The 24,613-nt window shown below is 46.5% G+C and overlaps 1 protein-coding gene and 1 long non-coding RNA gene across 2 annotated transcripts in view; one reads left to right on the forward strand and one right to left on the reverse strand.

The window, feature by feature from the left end:
• The window catches only part of LOC148144182 (uncharacterized), a gene marked incomplete at its 5' end in the record, with an annotated part of 303,554 nt that overhangs the window by 54,339 nt on the left and 224,602 nt on the right, over positions 1 to 24,613 (reverse strand). The gene's annotated exons all lie outside the window — the stretch shown is intronic.
• On the forward strand, positions 217 to 12,218 carry LOC148144183 (uncharacterized). Its single transcript, XR_015751420.1, has 3 exons — positions 217 to 335; positions 9,095 to 9,199; positions 12,093 to 12,218. It is a non-coding gene; the product is annotated as an uncharacterized LOC148144183 (long non-coding RNA).

Genomic DNA, 24,613 nt, shown 5'->3' on the forward strand with positions numbered 1-24,613 from the left:
AGGGCTCCTGGAAACGTGGCAGTGCCCCCCCTGCAGCTGCAGAGCGAGACAGGAGAGTTTGTTTTTGTGAATGAGCAGTTGTCGCGCGAGGTGGCTGTTGCTTGGTGACGGTGAGGCTCCCCCGGCCCCGCCCATCCCCCCCGTGCAGACGTCACGCGGGGGCGAAGGCGGTTGGGAGGAGAAGTCGCTCGAGCGGGGAAGCGGCGGGAGGGCGGCCGTTAGGAAAATGGCGCCGCGCGGCCCGGGGCAGACACCCGTCACTGGGCACCGCCGCCTTCCTGGTGCAGCTGCTGTGTCACGGCCACACCGGCCGGCTGTACAGCAGGCAGGAGCCGGTGAGCATTCTGGAGGCGGATGGGGTTAAGGGCCTGCTTGGGAACTCGTCGGCCGCCTGGGTGGTGGAGTTCTACTGGTCGTGGGGCGGCCCCTGTGTCAACTATGGGGCCACCTGGAAGGTACTGGGCCCGGGAGGTGAAAGGTGAGGCAGGTTGTGGGGGGGGACGGAGGGGAAGGAATGTGGGGCCTGTCCTGTCCTGTCATAGTGACATCTTACACTCACTTTCCATCTGCTTTTACTGGCGCTTGTGCTATTTCCCCCTCACTGTTTGTTTAATCCTTGTGCTGTTTACCCCTCTGTGTGTTTAATCCTTGTGCTGTTTACCCCTCTGTGTGTTTAATCCTTGTGCTGTTTACCCCTCTGTGTGTTTAATCCTTGTGCTGTTTCCCCCTCACTGTGTGTTTAATCCTTGTGCTGTTTCCCCCTCACTGTGTTTAATCCTTGTGCTGTTTCCCCCTCACTGTGTTTAATCCTTGTGCTGTTTCCCCCTCAGTGTGTTTAATCCTTGTGCTGTTTGCCCCTCACTGTGTGTTTAATCCTTGTGCTGTTTCCCCCTCACTGTGTGTTTAATCCTTGTGCTGTTTGCCCCTCACTGTGTGTTTAATCCTTGTGCTGTTTGCCCCTCACTGTGTGTTTAATCCTTGTGCTGTTTCCCCCTCACTGTGTGATTAATCCTTGTGCTGTTTCCCCCTCACTGTGTGATTAATCCTTGTGCTGTTTCCCCCTCACTGTGTGTTTAATCCTTGTGCTGTTTCCCCCTCTGTGTGTGTTTAATCCTTGTGCTGTTTCCCCCTCTGTGTGTGTTTAATCCTTGTGCTGTTTCCCCCTCTGTGTGTGTTTAATCCTTGTGCTGTTTCCCCCTCTGTGTGTTTAATCCTTGTGCTGTTTCCCCCTCTGTGTGTGTTTAATCCTTGTGCTGTTTCCCCCTCTGTGTGTGTTTAATCCTTGTGCTGTTTCCCCCTCTGTGTGTGTTTAATCCTTGTGCTGTTTCCCCCTCTGTGTGTGTTTAATCCTTGTGCTGTTTCCCCCTCTGTGTGTGTTTAATCCTTGTGCTGTTTCCCCCTCTGTGTGTGTTTAATCCTTGTGCTGTTTCCCCCTCTGTGTGTGTTTAATCCTTGTGCTGTTTGCCCCTCTGTGTGTGTTTAATCCTTGTGCTGTTTGCCCCTCTGTGTGTGTTTAATCCTTGTGCTGTTTGCCCCTCTGTGTGTTTAATCCTTGTGCTGTTTGCCCCTCACTGTGTGTTTAATCCTTGTGCTGTTTGCCCTTTGCTGTTACTTGTGCAATTGCTGAGGGTAGTGTGTAAATACTAGTGAAGGAGATTATGCACCAGCATGTATATGTTCCTCAGGCATTGAAGGGACAGGATCTGTTGAGAATGCAAGTGTGTGGTGTACTAAACCTTGTTAATATGGGTATAGTTATGATTTGGAGATGCCAGTGTTGGACAGGGATGTACAAAGTTAAAAATCACACAACACCAGGTTATAGTCCAACAGGTTTAATCAGCTGATGAAGTAGCATCGCTCCGAAAGCTAGTGTGCTTCCAATTAAACCTGTTGGACTATAACCTGGTGTTGTGTGATTTTTAACTGGGTATAGTTTGTTACTTGGAAAATATACTTTTTATTATTTAGAGTCATAGAGATGTACAGCACGGAAACAGACCCATTTGGTCCAACCTGTCCATGCCAGCCAAATATCCTAAATTAATCTAGTCACATTTGTCAGCACTTGGCTCATATCCCTCAAACCTTTCCTATTCAAAGACCCATCCAGATGCCTTTTAAATGCTGTAATTATACCGGCTTCCACTACTTCCTCTGGCAGTTCATTCCATACATGCACCACCCTCTGCATGGAAACGTTGCCCCTTAGGTACCTTTTCTATCTTTCTGCTCTCGCCCTAAACCTATGCCCTCTAGTTGTGAACTTCACCCCAACACTGAGGAAAAGACATAAAAACATTGAGCAGCCAGACAAATGCAAAAGCAATAAAATATCGAGGCACATAGTGTAAAACAAATTATGGCTCTAATCCTTTTTGTTCTCTGAGGCATATGGACACTTAAAATTTGTCAATAACATCAGCATTGCTACAGAGCATATTGTGTACACTCCTCAGTGTCAACAAGCAGGGCACATGTTTGCCGGTGTCACCAAAACATTGGGCATGTTCCTCGCTGTCGGCAGAAAAGGGGCGAGACCTACTTTTGATGGACAAATAAGGAGCACTGGAGGACCAGAAGGAGAGTTGTCCTCATGCCAATTGGAGCTCCCCTATTGTCTGAATGCGGAAGGTGGACCATGAGCTTCTTAAGGTCCTGCTCCTCCTCTCACACTGAATGAAGATTGAGCTTCACCTCAGACTGCAACTTCCTTCCTCTGTCCAACATCTGTGAGTACAGTACTCTCTTTTCTCACCCCCTTTTCCATTTACGTTTCATTCTGGGGTTCAATTGTTGACTTGGAGCAACTGAAAGGAATGGGAATGAATCCAGCGAGGGGATAGACTCTGGAAAAGTTAGTCTATGCCTGTGTCTCAATTGGCAAATCAGACAAGCAGGAGTCTGGAAGAATGCAGCAAGCCAGGCAGTATCAGGAGGTGGAGAAGTCGACGTTTCGGGTGTAACCCTTGTTCAGGACTAGGGGTGAGTATAGGGAGAGCTGCAGAACAAGGGTATGCTGAGGGCAGGGTGATGAAGTGGGGATAGGTGTAAATAGGTAGAGGGTACGACCTGGTTGGTGAATGTGAGGAAGGAACCTAGTTGGTGGCAAGGAGGTGGAGGGGCAGGGGCACGGAAGGGAGGTTATTTGAAATTGGAGAACTCACTGTTGAGTCCTTCGGGCTGTGGACTGCTCAGGTGGAAGATGAGATGTTGTTCCTCCAATTTGCACTTTAGTTTGTTGTGGCAATGGATAGGGCCAAAAATGGTCATGTCAGAAAGGGAGTGGGAAGGGGAATGAAAATGGGTGGTGACTGGGAGGTCCGGTCGGCCTCTGCAGACCTTGCTGCGATGCTCGGCGAACCGTTCCCCAAGTTTATGCTCATGCTCCCCGATGTAGAGAAGGCCACAGTTGGCAAATACAGTACCCCAACGTAAAGTTACAGCCTTTGCTGTGAAAAAAAGTAGAAAGGTATATTGTTTAAATGGTGATATATTGGGATGTGGAGAAAGTGAGGACTGGAAATGCTGGAGATTAGAGTCAAAAAGTGTGGTGCTGGAAAAGCACAGTAGGTCAAGCAGCATCCGAGCAGTAGGACAGTCAAGGTTTTGGGCGCAAGCCCTTCATCAAGAATGATACGTGGATGTTCAGGGGGCATCAGTGTCCATCTGTGCCAGTTGTCAGACAGGTGCAGCAGGCAATGAGCAAGGCAAGTGGTGTATTAGCAAGAGGAATTAAGTTCAGAAGCGGGGATGTCTTCCTGGAGTTGGGGGATCATTGAATATTCGAGGAGATAGTGAGGTCTGCCGATGCTGGAGATCAGAGCTGAAAATGTGTTGCTGGAACAGCGCAGCAGGTCAGGCAGCATCCAGGGAACAGGAGAATTGACGTTTGATTCCTAAAGAAGGGCTTATGCCTGAAATGTCGATTCTCCTGTTCCCTGGATGCTGCCTGACCTGCTGCGCTGTTCCAGCAACACATTTTCAGGTCATTGAATATATTCAAGGCTGAGTTCATCTGATTTTTATGTGAGAGGGGAAGGCAAGAAAATGGTCTTGAGACAAGTACAGAACCGAGTTACAGAACCATACAACACAGAAACAGACCCTTCAGTCCAACTAGTCCATGCTGACTATGTTCACCAGCTAAACCAGTCCCACCTGCCAGTGTTTTGTCCCATACCCTTCTGAACACTTCCTAATCATGTAATTATCCAAATGTCTTTTAAACCTTGTAACTGTACCTGCACCCACCACTTCCTCTGGATATTCAGTCCACACGTGAACCACACTCTGTATATAAAAAATATTGTGCCCTTCAAGTCTTTTTAAAATCTCTTTCTCCTCTCACATTCAAAATTTGCTCCCTCATCTTGAAACCCCCAGCCTAGGGGAAGGACACCTGTCATTCACCTCATCTCTCCCCTCATGATTTTATAAACCTTGATAAGGTCACATCTCCACCTCCTATGCTCCAGTGAAAAAGTCCCAGCCCATCCACCTAGATGCAGGTAGATCCATATCCAGTCATGATCGGATCAATGCTGGTCCCAATTCTCTCTCACGGTGTCCAGGACAGCAAGAGACCACAAGACATAGGAGCAGAAATTAGACCACCAGGTCTGCTCATTCCATTCAATCATCGCTGATCAGTTTCTCAATCCCATTCTTCCACTTTCAACAAAGTGAAAACGGACGAAGAGAGTGTGGGATGGAGATTTTCCGCTTCTAGGGAATAATAGAGGAAAGAGAGTTCACTATAAATTAGAATTTTTGGGATCGGCTGATGAGCCGAGGAGTGTCAGTTGGAGTTTAATTTAGAGAAGTCTGAGGTTTGCATTTTGGTCAAGCAATCCAGGCAGGACTGATGCAGTTAGGGGAATGTTGCAGAATAAAGAGACCTTGGAGTGCAGGTTCATAGTTCCTTGAAAGTGGAGTTTCAGGTGGATAGAATAGTGAAGAAGGCGTTTGGTTTGCTTTCCTTCATTGCTCAGAGCATTCAGTATAGGAGTTGGGAGGTCATGTAATACACCCTTCCCCCTCAAATGTGTGGTATCTAACTGCTTCATTGTTTCTAGTGAATACAGCCCACACCTCCCGCTACTGCCATAACATGAAAGCACTAGCTTTTGGAGTTCTGTTCTTTTATCAGGTGATTGTGGAGAATAAGATCATGATCACAGAATTTATAGCCAATGGAGTCCAGTGTCATGGAGATGTGATACATAAAACAATTTAGATTAAATCTTCCATCTTTTAGAATGGGGTTCTGTTCTTTGGTATGTTAATCCCAGGACCTGTTTTCAGTAACTTTCTCAAGAACGTAATTTAAATGCAGAGCTTTTCTATCCAAAATGTCAGGCTGACTCGACATTGGGACCCAGACAGAATTCACACCGATTGAAGGTTAGGCTGGGACTTTTTCACTGGAGCACAGGAGGTTGAAAGGTGAAGGTGTCGGGTGCCTCGTTAGCAAGTTTGCAGATGACGCTCAGATTGATGGAATATCAGATAGTGAAGGGGACTGTCAGATGATACAGCAGAATATAGATTGGAGAGTTGGGAAGAGAAATGGAGTTTAATCCAGACAAATGCGAGGTGATGCATTTTGGAAGGTGCAATTCGAGAGCAAACTATACATTAAATGGGAAGGTCCTGGGGGAAATTGATGTACAGAGAGATCTGGGTTTTCAGATCTATTGTTCTCTGAAGATGGCAATGTCTGTCAGTAGAGTGGTTAAGGCAGCATACAACATGCTTTCCATCATCGGACGGAGTATTGAGTACAAGAGCTGGCAGGTCATGTTAAAGTTATATAAGATTTTGGTTCGGCCACATTTGGAATACTGCTGTACAATTCCGGTCGCCAGATTTCCCAAAGGATGTGGATGCTTTGGAGAGGGTGCAGAGGAGGTTCACCAGGATGTTGCCTGTTATGGAGAGCGCTAACTATGAGGAGAGGTTGAGTAGATTAGGATTATTTTCATTGGAAATAAGGAGGTTGAGGAGGGGTCTTGATTGAGGCCTATAAAACCATGAGGCATGTAGACAGGGGTGGATAGGAAGAATTTTTTTTTCCCCCATAGGGGAAGACTTAATTACTAGGAGTCACGAGTTCAAAGTGAGAGGGGAAAGGTTTGAGGGAGATCTACATGGAAAGTTCTTTACGCAGAGGGTGGTGGGTGCCTCATGCAGTGGAGGCAGTAGGGCTGGGATCGATAGCATCATTTAAGATGTATCTAGACAGATACATGAATCGGCAGGGAGCAAAGGGATACAGATCCTTAGAAAATAGGCGGCAGGTTTAGATAGAGAATCTCGATCAGCATAGCCTTGGAGGGCTGAAGGGCCTGTTCCTGTGCTGTAGGGTTCTTTGTTCTCTTTATAGAGGTTTCCAAACCATGAGGGGCATAGATAAGGTGAACGGCATGTGTCATTTCAAGATTAGGCCGCAAATTAAGGTGAGAGGAGAAAGATTTTAATAAGAGATGAGGAGCACCTTTTTTGTAAACAGAGTGGTTTGTGTGTGGAATAAATGTCCAGAGGAAATAGTGGATGCTGGTTGTGTAACAACATTTAAAAGACATTTGGATAAGTACATGAATAGGAAAGGTTCAGGGGGATATGGGCCAAACACAGGTAGGTGGGACTAGTTTAGTTTGTGAATATAGTCAGCATGGACTAGTTGGGCTGAAGGGTCTGTTTCTGTGCTGTATGACCCTTTAACTATTCTGTACTGGCCTTAAAATCATTTTACTTGCCTTCCCCCAGAAACATCCACTTCTTTCTTGTTCTAAAATCAGACGAACTCAGCCTTGAATATATTCAATGACCCCCTAACTGCAGAGACTTCTGAACTCATTTCCTCTTGCTAATATACCACTTGCCTTGCTGATTGCTTGCTGCACCCGTCTGACAACTGGCAGTGACTGGTGTGGAAGGATGCTGAGGCCACTTTTTACATCCACACATCATTCCTGAGGAAGGGCTCATGCCTGAAACGTTGATTCTCCTGCTTCTCGGATGCTGTCTGATCTGCTGTGCTTTTCCAGTGCCACACTTTTCAACTGTCATCTCCAGCATCTGCAGTCCTCACTTTCTCCGCATCCCAATATGTCACCATTTAAACAACGTACCTCCTTTCAGCAGTTATTTGTTCGTAACTGAGGCTCTAACTTCACACTGTGGGACTGCATTTGCCATGTGTTTGCCAATTGAGATACAGACCTGGACCAACGTTTCCCGACTCTGTCCCCTCCCTGGATTCACTCACTTTCTTCAGTTGCTGCAGGTCAACAATTGGCTTCTCATTGGTCCATTTGAAGAAGGATTTGCGCCATTTTTGCAGACAGCGAAGAACATGAATGGCTTTTGCTGAACCAGCATGGAAACAGACCCTTCGGTCCAACCCGTCCATGCCGACCAGATATCCCATCCCAATCTAGTCCCACCTGCCAGCATTTGGCCCATATCCCTCCAAACCCTTCCTATTCATGTACCCATCCAAATGCCTCTTAAATGTTACAATTGTACCAGCCTCCACCACTTCCTCTGGCAGCTCATTCCATACACGTACCACTTTCTGTGTGAAAAAGTTTCCCAGTAGGTCTCTTTTATATCTTTCCCCTCTCACCCTAAACCTATACCCTTGACTTCTGGACTCCCCCACCCCAGGGAAAAGACTTTGTCTATCTATCCTATCCATGCCCCTTTGTAGATCTCAGCTTCCGACGCTCCAGGGAAAATAGCCCCAATCTGTTTAGCCTCTCCCTATACCTCAAATCCTCCAACCCTGGCAACATCCTTGTGAATCTTTTCTGAACTCTTTCAAGTTTCACAAAATCTTTCCAATAGGAAGGAGACCAGAATTACACACAATATTGCAACAGTGGCCTAACCAATGTCCTGTACAACCGCCACATGACCTCCCAACTTCTGTACTCAATACTCTGACCAATAAAGGAAAGCATACCAAACACCACCTTTACAGTTCTATCTATCTGCGACGCCAGTTTCAAGGAGATATGAACCTGCACTCTGAGGTGTCTTCGTTCAGCAACACTCCCTAGGACCTTACCATTAAGTATATAAGTCCTGCTAAGATTTGCTTTCCCAAAATGCAGCACTTCACATTTATCTGAATTAAACTCCATCTGCCACTTCTCAGCCCATTGGCCAATCTGGTCAAGATCCTGTTGTAATCTGAGGTAACCCTCTTCACTGTCCACTGCACCTCCAATTTTGGTATCATCTGCAAACTTACTAACTGTACCTCTTATGCTCGCATCCAAATCATTAATGTAAATGACAAAATGTAGAGGGCCCAGCACCGATCCTTCTGGCACTCCACTGGTCACAGGCCTCCAGTCTGAAAAACAACCCTCCATCACCACCCTCTGTCTTCTACCTTTCAGCCAGTTCTGTATCCAAATGGCTAGTTCTCCCTGTATTCCATGAGATCTAATCTTGCTAATCAGTCTCCCATGGGGAACCTTGTTGAACGCCTTACTGAAGTCTATATGGATCACATCTACCGCTCTGCCCTCCTCAATCCTCTTTACTTCCTCAAAAAACTCAAAATTTGAGACATGATTTCCCACACAAAAAGCCATGTTGACTATCCCTAATCAGACCTTGCCTTTCCAAACACATGTACCACCTGTCCCTCAGGACTCCCTTCAACAAGGTGCCCGCCACCGATGTCAGGCTCACTGGTCTATAGTTCCCTAGCTTGTCCTTACCACCCTTCTTAAACAGTGGCACCACGTTAGCCAACCTCCAGTCTTCCGGCACCTCACCTGACATGCGCAATATGCTCTATGGAGATGCTGTTCCTGATGGATTTAAAGTGTCCAAATGCCACAATTTCTTCCCCTGTCACTCGACATAACCACGCACGCTGCTCGCTGTGTTTGATGTTCATCTTCCCTATAACTCTCATGATTTTATAAATCTCAAATGAGGTCACCCCTCAACCTCCTGTGCTCCAGTGAAGAGTGTCTCAGCCTCTCCTTACAACTCAAACCCTCCAGTCCTGGCAACATCCTGGTAAATCTTTACTGAACCCTTTCTAATAGAATTCTTCCTATTACAGGGCCACCAGAAGCGTTCTCAGTACTCTACAAGTGGCTTCACCAACATCCTGTACAACTTCAACATTATGTCCCAGCTCCTTTATTCAATGGTGTGAACAATTAAGGTAAGTGTGCTGAATGCCTTCTGAAGCTTCCTTCCAACCAGTGATGCAACTTTCAAAGAAGTATATATCTGAACCCCCCCCCCCCCCCCCCGCCCCCCCACCATATCCCTCTGTACAAGCCCTGCCCTTCCTTATTTTGGCAAAATGCAACCCATCACCTTTTATCTATACACATGTTCTCTCTCAGACATACACACATACACGCCCCCCCCAACACACACACCCTTTCACAGGCTTCTCCTCCATCACACTCACTTTACCAAGCATGTGCACACATACTCTCTTACACGCACTCTCATGCTGCACACATACATATAACAATGTGGTGCATTTGCAGAATTATATTTGCAGATATATTCAATTTTGCACAAAACGCACAATATGCAGGTAGTCAATCCATGTAATATTTTATAAATTCCTAGTTTGGAAATAGAACCAGTCCGATTTAAGATTGGGATACTCTCACACCTTTCATGCATTGTCTGGACTGAGATGTCACCTGTTTTTTAAAAAGACCTTAAGTGATCTTGAGAATATGACTTAATAGTAGTACTGCGATGTACACATTAATGAACTAAAACCTGCAACCCATTCTAAAAGATGAAAGATTTAACAGCAATCTACGTTTGTCAATATATCATCAGTTGCATGACATTGATCTTTTGCTCTTAACTCTGTGTCTTATGATCCTGCTCCACAGTTACCCGATGAAGGAGCAGTACTCCGAAAGCTGGTGCTTCCGAATAAACCTGTTGGACTATAACCTGGTGTTGTGATTTTTAAACCGTGTCCAACCTAGTCCAACAGCAGCACCTCCACCTCGTTTCTAGTGAACAGAGCCCATACTTCCCAGTGCTGCCAGTAAACTGCCGATGAAACGATGCACTCCTGAAAAATTTATAGTATCTAACGAAACCAGCTACTCATTCACTGCTCCATCTAATACACAACATTGGAAACTTAGTGCAGAAGGCTGCAAGAAATGAGCAGCTTTAAAACAAAAACCGCTTGGAGCTTTCGATGAGAGCCTGAGCCCAGCAGTATGTTCTGGTTACCTTTTATTTTGTGTCCCAACATGGTTACAGCTTCAGATCCCCCTCCCCCCTCCCCAGCAAAAAGGGCAGAGAAAGAGTAGCTGTTTTTTAGACAACTCCACAACAGGGGAGAGGAGCAAAGGGCGGGGCAAGGCCAACAGCAGGCCCCCACACTAAGCCTGCATTGCCTTGCACAGTTTACAAAAATCCCTTCCCCTTCCGAGACTCCCCACAGTGTGGGAGCATGCCAACTGGCCCAAAGACTACACACCGATCCTCCGAAAGGTAACCCACCCACACAATGCCCCTATTGCTCAACATTTACCCCTGACTAATGCACCTAACCTGCACATCCCTGGGCACTATCTGAACCTGGACAAAGTTAAAAATCTCACAACACCAGGCTAAGTCCGACAGTTTATTTGGAACACGAGCTTCGGAGCACTGCTTCTTCATCAGGTGATTGTGGACAATAAGATCATATGGCACAGAATTGATAGGAAAACATTACAGTGCCCTGCCACTGAACTGATATATTGAACAAACCTGGATTGTTAAGTCTTTCATATTTTAGAATAGGTTGCAGCAATCATTAATTAGATTACTTACAATGTGGAAACAGGCCCTTTGGTCCAACAAGTCCACACCGCCCCGCCGAAGCGCAACCCACCCATACCCCCTACATTTACCCTTTACCTAACACTACGGGCAATTTAGCATGGCCAATTCACCTGACCTGCACATCTTTGGACTGTGGGAGGAAACCAGAGCACCCGGAGGAAACCCACGCAGACACGGGGAGAACGTGCAAACTCCACACAGTCAGTCGCCTGAGGCGGGAATTGAACCCAGGTCTCTGGAGCTGTGAGGCAGCAGTGCTAACCACTATGCCACCGTGCCGCCCGCTAAACAAAAACAAACATTGCATAGGGCTTTCTGATAGGAAGGAAACCAGAATTGCATGCAATATTCCAACTGTACAGCTGTAACATGACCTCCCAACTCCTGTACTCAATACTCTGACCAATAAAGGAAAGCATACCAAATGCCATCTGCACTATCCTATTGACCTGCGACTCCACTTTCATAGAGCTGTGAACCTGCACTCCAAGGTCTTTTTGTTCAGCAACACTCCCTCGGACCTTACCATTAAGTGTACAAGTCCTTCTAAGATTTGCTTTCCCAAAATGCAGCACCTCACATTTACCTAAATTAGATTCCACTTGCCACTTCTCAGCCCATTGGCCCATCTGATCAAGATCCCATTGTAATCTGAGGTAACCTCCTTTGTTGTCCACTACACCTCCAATTTTGGTGTCATCAGCAAACTTACTTACTACACCACTTATGCTCACATCCAAAAGGTAGTGGGCCCATTATCTATTTTCAAAGTGGAATTTACAATATATTACATGTATTGACTGCCTGCAGATTGTGCAGTCTTTGAGCAAAGTAGAATGTATTTGCAAACATCATGCTACAAAGACAAACTCCCACCATGGATGATCTATCATGTGTGCATGAGATAGAGGAAAAAGTCTATGTCCGTGCTGTATATCTCTGTCTATTTGATAGCAGATGCTTTATTCCTGTTGGTGTAAATGTTGTTGTAATTCATAGCTGGGTACTAATAGATGTAAGGGTGACAGAATTCCTCAAGTAGGGCACTGTAAGATTCCTGAGAGACCCCTATTCCTGGTTTATTTCCTCATGAACAAACATTAAGCACGTGCGCCTATTTATGATTTTTGTTTCACTTTTCTTGTTTGATTCCCTGCTATGACTGCACCTTGTATCAGGATGGTTGACAGGCTGGGAGATTGTGGGTTGGGTCTTGATTGAATATTTTATCGTTCCAGAAGTTATAAAAGGCGGGGTCAAAGCTTTAACAGAAATCCAGCAGAGCTGAGAACAGACCGACATGTTAGTCTGTGGGAACAGGAGGATCAACACAGGACAGAGAAATCAGGGCCTCAAACCCGAGCTGACACCAGACCACCGTGTGATCAGTGCTTTGATTAGCAGCATCCTTTTACATCAGTCAATGCCAGTTGTCAGACAGGTGCAGCAAGGCAAGTGGTATATTAGCAGCTGAACTGAGATTAGAAGTGGGGATGTCTTCCTGCAGTTAGGGGGTCATTGAATATATTCAAGGCTGAGTTCATCTGATTTTTGAACAATAAAGTGTGGATTTCTTTGTGCGCAGGAGGTGTTTTTTTTTTATTTTGAATGGTTTATGTGTTGGATGCAGGTACAGTATCCACGTTGAAGGTGGAAGGCAAGAAAATGGTTTTAAGACCACGACAGAACAGTTACGTTAGACAGCACAGTAACGGACCCTTCAGTCCAACTATTCCATGCTGCCTACGTTCTCAAACTAAACTGGTGCCACTTGCCAGTGTTTGGCCCATATCCCTCCGCACCGTGCCTCTTCATATACTTATCCAAATGTCTTTTAAACGTTGCATCTGAATGTGCATCCACCACTTCCTCTTTACATTCACTCCACACATGAAACACTCTGTTTAGAAACAAACTTTTCCTGATTCTGTCCGCTCCGTGAATTCATTCCCTTTCCTTTCGGTTGCTGCAAGTCGTAAATTGAAGCCCAGAATGCAAAACATGGAAAAGGAGTTGTGAAGAGAGTACCATACACTCAGGTGGTTGACAGAATAAGGAGGTTACAGTCTGGAGCAAACTCAGTCTTCAGTCAGAGAGAGCAGCAGCAGCTTCCGAAGCTCATGTTCCAACGTCTGCATTCAGACAATAGGAAGGCTCTGATTGGCAAGAGGACCAGTCACCTTCCGGTCCTCCAGGGCTCCTGACTGGCCTCTTTCACTACCCTGTGTCCCAATGATGCAACTTTCAAAGAACTATGTACCTGATTTGGAGATGCCGCTGTTGGACTGGGGTGTGCGAAGTTAAATTTCACACAATACCAGGTGATACTCTAACAGGCTCATTTGTAAGCACTAGCATTTGGAGCACTGCTCTTTCATCAGGTGGTTGTGTCTTATGATTCTGTTCCACAAACACCCAATGAAGAAGCTCGTGCTTCCAAATAAGCCAGTTGGACGATAACCTGGTGTTGAGTTTTAACTTTATCCACCCCAGTCCAACACCGGCACCTCCACATCATGTCTAGTGAACCAAGCACACACTTCTCCGTGCTGCCAGGAAACTACAATGCTGATGACATTGCACCCCTGAAAATTTTACAATTTCTAACAATGCTGGCTACTCATTCACTGCTGCAACCGATACACAACATTGGAAACATAGTACAGGAGACTGTCAGAAATGAGCACAGCAGGTCAGGCAGCATCTGAGGAGCAGGAACATCAACGTTTCTGGCAAAAACCTGAGGAAGGGCTTTTGCCCGAAATGTCAATTTCCCTGGTCCTCGCATGCTGCCTGACCTGCAGTGCTTTGCCAGCACCACTCTAATCTTGACTCTGATCTCCAGCATCAGCAGTTCTCATTTTCACATGTAAAATGAGCAGTTTTAAAACAAAAACCTGTTGCAGTTTAAAGCTCTCAGTGAGAGTCTGAGCTCAGTGTGAAGTTCAGGTAATCTTTATTGTGACCCAACTTTGTTACAGCTTCAGAATCTCCCAGCAGAAAGGTGTAGAAAAAGTAGCAATTTTTTAAAAATCGCTCAAGGTCAAAGTGCAACCCCTCACTTTCTTCATTATTGGTCACCACTGAGTTGTCCCTTTGTAACTGCATCCTTGGTACAGCCTTAACCTGGAGGAAGTATTGCCTCACTCAGCAATTTCAACCTGTATTCCAATCAAGTTGGATGAGCAGCGTAGAGTCCACCAGACTGTTGTGGGGCTGGAGTCACGTGTCGGCCAGACCGGGTAAAGGATGCAGCTGGGACGACTGCTCTAATAACTGCTCAAGTCTTCCCTAAAAAAGAACTGAGTGAATCAGATGGGGGTTTTCTTCCACCCCCACCCCACCGACAATGGTTTCACCATTAGATTCTGAACTCCAGATTTCTGACCAAATTCGAATTCCACCATCTGTCGCGGTGGGAATCGAACTCGGGAGCCACTGGAACTGGGTTGATAGTCCAGTTAATAAAGGCACTCAGCCGTCATTCTTTCAATCCCCTGCAATGCCACATGATCCCGCTGGTGGCTCCGCAGGTGGGAGGAGCAGTTGAAGGCCTCTCCCCTGCGTGGACTCACGGTGCCTCAGCAGGGCAGAGGCCTGGAAAAAGGCCTACCCCCACACTGTGTAGGGGAACGGCCTCTTCCCCCTTGTGGACCCACTGGTGGATCAGCAAGAAGGAAGCCTGGGTAAAGGCCTACCCGCACTCTGGGCAGCTGAAGGGCCTCTTCCCCTGTGTGGACCCGTTGGTGCCTCAACAGGTTGGAGGATTCACGGAATGTCTTTCTGCACTCGGGGCAGCTGAAGGGCCTCTCCCCTGTGTGGACCCACCGGTGCCTCAGCAGGGCAGAGGCCTGGGTAAAGGCCTTCCCGCACTCAGGGCAGCTGATTCCCTGCTGTGACTACACTGTGCCTGGATTGTTGACTGGCTGGGAGATTGTGGATTGAGGCTTGATTGACTGAATGTTTGTTTAACCCAGAAGGTGTAGAAGGGGGGGGTTCAAAGCTTCAACAGACATCCAGCAGAGCTGAGAACAGACAGACATCCACATGCCTTTTAAATGTTGTAATTGTGCCAGCCTCTACCACTTCCTCTGGCAGTTCGTTCCATACATGCACCACCCTCTGAAGTGGTTGCCCCTCCAATCTCTTAAATCATTCCACTCTCACTTCAAACATATGCCTTCTAGTTTTGGACTGCCATACCCTGGGGAAAAGACCTTAGGGTTTCCCCTCTATCCATGGCCCTTACAAAGGTCTATAAGTTTACCCCTCAGCCTCCGGTGCTCCATGGAAAATGCCCCTGGCCTATTCTTTTCTGACCCCTTTCAAAGTTTCATAACATCTTTCCTACAGCAGGGAGACCAGAACTAACTGCAGTATTCCAAAAGTGGCTTAACCAACATCCTGGACAGCCACAACATGACCTCCCAACTCATCTACTCAATACTCTGACCAACAAAGGCTATCCTGTCTACCTGAGAACTATGGAACCTGCACTCCAAGGACTCTTTGTTCTGCAACATTCCCCTTAACTGTGTCAGTCCTGCCTGGATTGCTTGACCAAAATGCAACAACTCACATTTCTCCAAATTAAATTCCATTTACCACTCTTTGGCCCATCCGATCAATTCTAATTTATAGCGAACTCACTTTTCTCTCTCATTCCCTAGAAGCTGAAAATCTCCATCCCACACACACTCCCTCCATTCTCACTTTGCTGACCCTAATCCCTGCTGTACCTCATCCTGAAGGGTCTGGTTCATGCTGATTAACAGGCCCGCACTCGGGGGCGGGGGGGGGTGTCTAATTGAAACATACATAATCTTCAAAGCCTGGACAGTGTGGACATTGCGAAGATGTTTCCATTGGTAGGACAGACTCGGGCCAGAGGGTACAGCCTTAGAGTAAATGGAAGACCTTTTAGAACGGAGAAACTTCTTCAGCCAGAGAGCGGTGAATCTGTGGAATCTATTTCCACAGAAGGCTGTGCAGGCCAGGTCACTGAGGATATTTAAAACTGAGACAGATAGGTTCTTGAGTATCAAGGGGATCAAAGGTTACGGGGAGAATGGGGTAGGTGGGACTAGTTTAGTTTGTGAACACAGTCAACATGGTCTAGTTGGATTGAAGGGTCTGTTTGTGCTCTCTGGCTCTGTAACTGTTCTAAACTGGTCTTGAAACCATTTTCATGCCTTCCTCTTGTTCAAAAATCCAATTAAGATCATGGCTAATCTATTCACCATCTGAGATCCTCCTCCCTGCATTGTCCCAACTACCCTTAATTCCCCTGCCATTGCAAAAACCCATCCAATTGTGTCTTGAATATACTTAATGAAGCTGCCTCTACTGCTTCCTGGGGCAGAGAATTCCATAGATACACTACACTCCAGGAAAAGCAGTTCCTCCTCATCTCTGTCCTAAATTTACTCCTCCTAATCTTGAGCCTGGTTTCATTCACCAGCAGAAATGACTCAATAAGTAGAGTTTCATCCTCACAGTGCAATGAATTCCCACTTTGCACCAAAACCTCGGATTTACTCACTCACTCAGTTGCTGTCTCACAAATGCAAGATTTCATTGTACCTTCTACTCCCATTAAGGGCAAAACATCTTTGAAAAGTCCTCAGAAACACTTCTGCTCTCACCGAAGATGATTAGAGTCATACAGCACAGAAACAGACCCTTTGTCCATCCACATTAAGGGCAAAGCATCTTTGAAAGCTGCTCTGAAACTCCAGCCTTCACAATCACACTTCTGCTCTCACTGAAGATGATTAGAGTTATATAGAACCGAATCAGACCCTTTGTCCATCCACACATCATTCCTGATGAAGTGCTCGGGACCAAAATGTCGACTCTCCTGGTCCTCAGATGCTGCCTGACTTACCACCTTTTTCAGCACCACACTTTGACTCTAATCTCCAACATCTGCAGTTCTCACTTTCTCCACATCCCAAAGTATCACCATTTAAACAATACATCTCCTTCCTGCTTTTTTGTTTCATAGCAAAGACTATAACTTCACATTGAGATACTGCATTTGCCACGTGTTTGTAAATTGTGGTCTTCTCTACTTCGGGGAGACTGAGCATAAACTTGGGGAACGGATTGGCGAGCATCACAGCTGGGTCCGCAGGGGCTGACCAGACCTCCCAGTCACCATCGATTTTAATTCCCCTTCCCACTCCCTTTCTGACAAGAACATCATAGGCTTCCTCTATTGCCACAACGAACCAAACCGCAAATTAGGGAACAACACCCCATCTTCCGCCCAGGCAGCCTACAGCCTGCAGGACCCAACATCGAGTTCTCCAATTTCAAATAACCTCCCTTTCCATCACCCGACTCCCTTCTCAGCCCCATGCCCCTCACTACCACTCCTTCCTGCCACCAACCTGATTTCTTCCACCCAATGATTAATCTGACCGATTCTTCACCTATCCCCACTTTAGCCCCCGACCCCGGCACCCATCCCCAGTCCTGACGAAGGGTTACACGCGAAATATCGACTTCTACACCTTGTGATGCTGCCTGATTTGTTGTGCCCTTCCAGCCTCCTGTCTGTCTGTTTTGCCAATTGAGACACAGACCTCGATCACTTTTCCATAGTCCGTCCCCTCCCTGGGTTCAATCCCTTTCCTTTCAGTTGCTGTAAGTCAGCAATTGAACTCCGGAAAGAAATAGAAATGGCAAAGGGGACGAGAAAAGAGAGTGCTGTACTCACAGATCTTAGACAGAGGAAAGAATTTGCAGTCTGGGTGAAGCTCAATGTTGATTCAGGAAGAGGAGCAGGAGTAGCAGCTTCAGAAATTCATGGTCCAACTTCCACATTCAGACAATGGGGTGGCTCTGATTGGCAGGAGGACCAGTTTTGTTTTGGTCCTCCACGGTTCCCTATTGGACCATCAAAGGAAGGTCGCGCGCCATTTTTTGCGGAAAGCGATGAGCATGCCCAGTGTTTAGCTGACACCGATGGGCATGTGCACTGCGTTACTGACACCGGGAAACATGCGCAGTATGCTCACTAGGGATGCTGGTGTTCCTGTCAGATTTTAAGAGTCCAAATGCCAATACGACAAAAAAGGGGTCGAGCTACAATTTGTTTTTCCCTGTGATTCGGCATTGTATTGTTTTTGCATTCTGTCTGGCTGCTCAACTTTTGTATGTCTTTTCCCCACGTTGCGCGAGTCCAGAACTGGAGGGCATGGGTTTAGGGTGAGAGGGGAAAGATTTCTGAGGGGCAACCTTTTTGCACAGAACACTGGTGGGGGTCAGCCAGAGGAAGTGGTGGAGGCCAGTACAATGATAATATTTAAAATGCATCTGGATGGGGATATGAATAGGACAGATTCAGAGGGATAAGGGGCCAAATGCTGGCAAATGGGTCACTAGATTAATTTAGGATATCTGGTCGGCATAGACCGAAGGGTATGTTTCTGTGCTCTGTGACGCTATTTCTAGATAGTTGGAACCAACTTCACAAGACTAGGACTAGGCCATTCACCCCTTACAGTCAAGATCAGAGTGGTGTTGGAAATCACAGCAGGTCAGGCAGCATCCAAGGAGCAGGAAAATCGATGTTTCAGGCAAAAGCCTCGAATGCTGCTTGACCGGCTGTGCTTTTCCAGCACCACTCTAATCTTGACTCTAATCTCCTGCATCTGCAGTGCTCATTTTCGCCCATTCACCCCTTCCAGCCTGTCCGAGCGGTGGCCTGACTGCGTTTATTTCAGTGAAAGAATCAGACAGATTTCAGCAGCTCTTTTAAAAAACTTGAACACGCTTTCTGGCTTTAACGATGTTTCTGAAGATATCATTTTAGGTTTAGGGTGTAGGTTTGATATCCAGACGTTTCATCACCTGGCTAGGTAACATCTTCAGTGGCGACGCCAAGTGAAGCGAAGCTGTTGTCTCCTGCTTTCTATTTATTTCTTTCTCCTGGATGGGGTTCCTGGGGTTTGTGGTGATGTCATTTCCTGTTCGTTTTCTGAGAGGCTGATAGATGGTATCTCAGTCTATGTGTTTGTTTATGGCGTTGAGGTTGGAGTGCCAGGCCTCTAGGAATTCTCTGGCAAGTCTTTGCTTAGCCTGACCCAGGATAGATGTGTTGTCCCAGTCGAAATGATGTTTTTTTTCATCCATGTGTAGGACTACGAGGCCTGGCACTCCAAGCACAACACCATAAACAAACACATAGATCTACATGCCATCTATCAACCCCTCAGAAAACGAACAGGAAATGACATCACCACATACCCCAGGAACCCCATCCAGGTGAAAGATATAAATAGAAAGCAGGAGACACAGCTTCGCTTCACTTGGAGGTCGCCACTGATGATGTTACCTAGCCAGGTGATGAAACATCTGGATATCAAACCTACAGCCCAGCGAGCAAACCTACACCCTAAACCTCAACCTGAGCTACAAACCTTGCAAAAATCATTTTAGGTATTCTCAATTTTGAAGATCAGCCATTTATCACCCCTCCCAACTCCCAGGTAGAGTCATTACTATCCATTATCTCTCTCTCTCTCTCTCTCTCTCTCTCTCTCTGTTCTTTGAAGGGCTTGATACAGCGGTCAAAGATGGTTCGAGGCTTGAGAAAGGTCGGGTGTGGTGGGGGCTGGGGAGAATAGAGACCAAAAGGATGGGGGACAGAGAGAGAGAGAAAATGGCGGTCAGAGGGTGGGGGTAGAGAGAGAGAATGAGTGGGGTTGATAGAGAGATTGAGTGGGGAAGAGAGAGTGGGCGTGGCAGAGAGGTGGGGAAGGGCAGGGTGTTACTAGGCACACAGATACACAAGATGGCTACTGAGCCATCAGTTGGCCAACTTGACACACAAGATGGCCGCTGGATCACAATATGGAGAGAAACAGCAGAGCAGATACAGACACTGCCTGGGGCCACCAGAATGCCAGCACAATTGACTCACAACCCAGGTGATTAATTTAAGGCGGGTGGGGGAGAGAATACACATTAGTAATGAACACTGCCCGCTGAAGTGTCTGGGTCCAGCCAACACCTCTTATAGAAGTGTCAGCGGAGCAGGTAAGGGCTGTTTGGCAGGGGCTGCTTGAAGGCTCGGTGACGTTTGTTTAACGGTTTAAATTTGAAAGTTTTTTTTTAAAAAGCGCGAAGCGGATCTGGAAGTTGGTGTAGCGTAAGCTTACCTGGGTAGGTTTCTTTCCCTATAAAAGCACGCAGGAGAGGAACCCGAGGCACTGCAGAGGTGCCTAACCTAATAATAAGAAACGTTGTGGTAAGTAGGTAAGTGCTGCATTTTGCTTGTTCTATTCTTGGACCTAGTTTGTTTTTAAAAGGTTACTTTTAGAGGGATGTCAGTGAAGGCAGTGCAATGTTCCTCTTGCAACATGTTTGAGGTGAGGGATGCCATGGTCATCCCTGCTGATTACTCTTGCAGGAAGTGCACCCATCTCCAGCTCCTCCAAGACCATGTTAGGGAACTGGAGCTGGAGTTGGATGAACTTAGGATCATTCGGGAGGCAGAGGGGGTCATAGATCGGAGCTTTAGGGAAGTAGTAACTCCAAAGATTGCAAACAGATGGATGACAGTGGGGGGGACTGGGAAGAAGCAGCCAGTGCAGGGACCCCTGCGGCCGTTACCCTCAAGAACAAGTATACCATTTTGGATACTTGTGGGGGGGACGACTTACCAGGGGTAAGCAATGGGGTTCAGGCCTCTGGCATGGAGCCTGTCCCCGTTGCTCAGAAGGAAAGGGTGGAGAAGAGCAGAGCAATAGTTCGGGGCACAGATAGGCGGTTCTGTGGGGGCGAGAGAGACTCACGTTTGGTATGTTGCCTCCCAGGTGCAAGGGTACGTGACGTCTCTGATCGTGTTTTCCGGATCCTTAAGGGGGAGGGGGAGCAGCCTGAAGTCGTGGTCCACATTGGCACAAACGACATAGGTAGGAAGAGGGTTGAGGATGTTAGGCAGGCTTTCAGGGAGCTAGGTTGGAAGCTCAGAGTTAGAACAAACAGAGTTGTTGTCTCTGGTTTGTTACCCGTGCCACGTGATAGAGAGTCGAGGAATAAGGAGAGAGAACAGTTAAATGCGTGGCTACAGGGATGGTGCAGGAGGGAGGGTATCTGGATAACTGGGGTTCTTTCTGGGGAAGGTGGGACCTCTATAAACAGGATGGTCTACACCTGAACCTGAGGGGCACCAGTATCCTTGGGGGAAAGTTTGCTAGTGCTCTTCAGGGGGGTTTAAACTAATTCTACAGGGGCATGGGAACCTAGACTGTAGCTTTAGGGTGCAGGACCTGGAGTGTAGGGAGGTTAGGAACATGGCATCAATCTCAAAGGAGGGTGCCTGTAAACAGGAAAGTGGCTTGAAGTGTGTCTCCTTCAATGCAAGAAGTATATGAAATAAAGTAGGTGAACTTGCAGCATGGATTGGTATCTGGGATTTTGATGTTGTGGCTATTAGGGAGACATGGGTAGAACAGGGACAGGATTGGCTGTTGCAGGTTCCAGGGTTTAAATGTTTTAGTAGGGTCAGAGGTGGGGGTAAAAGAGGGGGAGGTGTGGCATTGCTTGTCAAAGATAGTATTACAGCGGTGGAAAGGACGATGGATGAAGACTCGCCATCTGAGGTAGTTTGGGCTGAGGTTAGGAATAGGAAAGGTGAGGTCACCCTGTTAGGAGTTTTCTACAGGCCTCCTAATAGTCCTAGAGACTTAGAAGAAAGGATTGATTCAGGAGAAGAGTGAAAGTAATAGGGTGATTGTTATGGGGGACTTTAACTTTCCAGATATTGACTGGGAAAGCTATAGCTCGAGTTCGTTAGATGGGTCGGTGTTTGTCCAATGTGTGCAGGAGGGTTTCCTGACACAATATGTAGACAGGCCAACAAGAGGTGAGGCCATACTGGATTTGGTTCTGGGTAACGAACCAGGCCAGGTGTTAGAATTGGAGGTAGGTGAGCACTTTGGGGACAGTGACCACAATTCGGTGACTTTTACTCTAGTGATGGAGAGGGATAAGTATGCACTGCAGGGCAAGAGTTATAGCTGAGGGCAGAGAAATTATGATATGGTGAGGCACGACTTAGGATGCGTGGCTTGGAAAAGTAGGCTTCAAGGGAAGGGCGCAATTGATATGTGGAGCTTGTTCAAGGAGCAACTATTGAGTGTTCTTGATAAGTATGTACCTGTCAGGCAGAGAGGAAAGGGTCGTGTGAGGGAACCGTGGTTTAATAAGGAATTGGAATCCCTTGTTAAAGGGAAGAGGGCGGCCTATGTAAAGATGAGGTGTGAAGGTTCAATTGGGGCGATTGATAGTTATAAGGTAGCCAGGAAGGATCTGAAGAGAGAGCTAAAAGCAGCAAGGAGGGGACATGAAAAGTTCTTAGTTGGTAGGATTAGGGAAAACCAAAGGCTTTCTATAGGTATGTCAGGAATAAAAGAATGACTAGAGTAGGAATAGGTCCAGTCAAGGATAGTAGTAGGAAGTTGCGTGTGGAGGCTGAAGAGATTGGGGAAGACACTGAATGAATACTTTTCGTCAGTATTCACTCAGGAACAGGACATTATTGCAGATGTGAATACTGCGTCACAATTTATTAGAATGGATGGCTTTGAGGTATGTAGGAAAGAGGTGTTGGAAATCCTGGAAAGGGTGAAAATAGATAAGTCCCCTGGGCCTGATGGCATTTATCCTAGGATTCTCTGGGAAGCAAGGGAGGAGATTGCAGAGCCATTGGCCTTGATTTTTATGTCCTCAGTGTCTACAGGAATAGTGCCAGAAGACTGGAGGATAGCAAATGTGGTTCCCTTGTTCAAGAAGGGGAGTAGGGATAACCCTAGTAACTATAGGCCGGCGAGTCTCACTTCTGTTGTGGGCAAAAGTCTTAGAGAGAATTGTAAGGGATAGGATTTATGAACATCTGGATAGGAATAATGTGATCAAGGATAGTCAGCATGGTTTTGTGAAGGGTAGGTCATGCCTCACAAACCTTATTGAATTCTTTGAGAAGGTGAATAAGGAGGTGGACGAGGCTAAAGCGGTAGATGTGGTGTATATGGATTTTAGTAAGGCGTTTGATAAGGTTCCCCATGCTAGGCTACTGCAAAAAATACGGAGGTATGGCATTGAGGGTGAGTTGGAGGTTTGGATTAGGAATTGGTTGGCTGGAAGAAGACAGAGGGTAGTAGTTGATGGAAAAGGTTCATCTTGGAGTGCAGTTACTAGCGGCGTTCCGCAAGGATCTGTTTTGGGACCATTGCTGTTTGTCATTTTTATAAATGACCTGGAGGAGGGGCTAGAAGGTTGGGTGAGCAAGTTTGCGGATGATACGAAAGTCGGTGGAGTTGTTGACAGTGAGGAAGGATGTGGCAGGTTACAGCGGGATATCGATAAGCTGCAGAGCTGGGAAGAAAAGTGGCAAATGGAGTTCAATGTAGGTAAGTGTGAAGTGATTCACTTTGGTAAGAGTAACAAGAAGATGGGGTACTGGGCTAATGGTTGGATACTTGGTAGTGTGGATGAGCAGAGGGATCTTGGTGTCCATGTACACAGATCTCTGAAAGTTGCCATCCAGGTAAATAGTGCTGTGAAGAAAGCATATGGCGTACTGGCTTTTATTGGTAGAGGAATTGAGTTCCGGAGTCCTGAGGTCATGTTGCAGATGTATAAGACTCTGGTGCGGCCGCATCTGGAGTATTGTGTGCAGTTTTGGTCGCCATACTATAGGAAGGATGTGGAGGCACTGGAACGGGTGCAAAGGAGGTTTACCAGGATGTTGCCTGGTATGGTAGGAAGTTCGTATGAGGAAAGGCCGAGGCACTTGGGGCTGTTTTCATTGGAGAAAAGAAGGTTTAGGAGTGACTTGATAGAGGTGTACAAGATGATTAGGGGGTTAGATAGGGTTGACCATGAGAACCTTTTTCCACGTATGGAGTCAGCTATTACGAGGGGGCATAGCTTTAAATTAAGGGGTGGTAGGTATAGGAGAGATGTTAGGGGTAGACTCTTTACTCAGCGAGTCGTGAGTTCATGGAATGCCCTGCCAGTAGCAGTGGTGGACTCTCCCTCTTTATGGGCATTTAAACGGGCATTGGATAGGCGTATGGAGGATAGTGGGCTAGTGTAGGTTAGGTGGGCTTGGATCGGCGCAACATCGTGGGCCAAAGGGCCTGTACTGCACTGTATTTTTCTATGTTCAATGTCTTTGGGATGGATCCAAAACTTACTTCGTTAATGATTGAAAATACTTTGACCTCTGGAACTGCCTGCCAGAGAGTGTGTTGGGGTCAGATTCAATTATGGATCATTAAACTGAAAAGGAAAGCAAGGTACTGTAGTGGATGTCAGAATATGAGTTTCCTGATTGGGACTGTTCACTTGCTCCTGTTACCATTTCAGGTTGCTAACTTTTTGTTAGCATCCTGCACATGTTGGGAATTTTTCTCCTTTCTAGTATCTCAGTGACAAATCTAGTTTATGAATTGTTCCTATGATATCTCATGAGCGGGTTTATGATATTCACAGTGTTGTGGGTCACAGTGTGTCCAAGTGAGGAAAAACAAACTGTTCATCTTAAATATTTGATTTTAAACAATGGAAATAAAATTAATGTTTGGTAAACACAACTTGCTGTGTAGTAAGATCATCAGAAATAGGAATGGGAGTAAGTAATTGACCGTTGAGATGCTCTGTCTTTCATTTATCTAAATTCTCTTTCCTGCACTTGTTTTTTCATGACTTCATCTGCTGAAGTGACTACACTCCAAAAGCT

Source organism: Chiloscyllium plagiosum, unplaced genomic scaffold, assembly GCF_037043375.1.
Source record: "Chiloscyllium plagiosum isolate Xiang-an unplaced genomic scaffold, Cpla_swu_hap1 HiC_scaffold_27, whole genome shotgun sequence".
Taxonomy (NCBI): Eukaryota; Metazoa; Chordata; class Chondrichthyes; order Orectolobiformes; family Hemiscylliidae; genus Chiloscyllium; species Chiloscyllium plagiosum.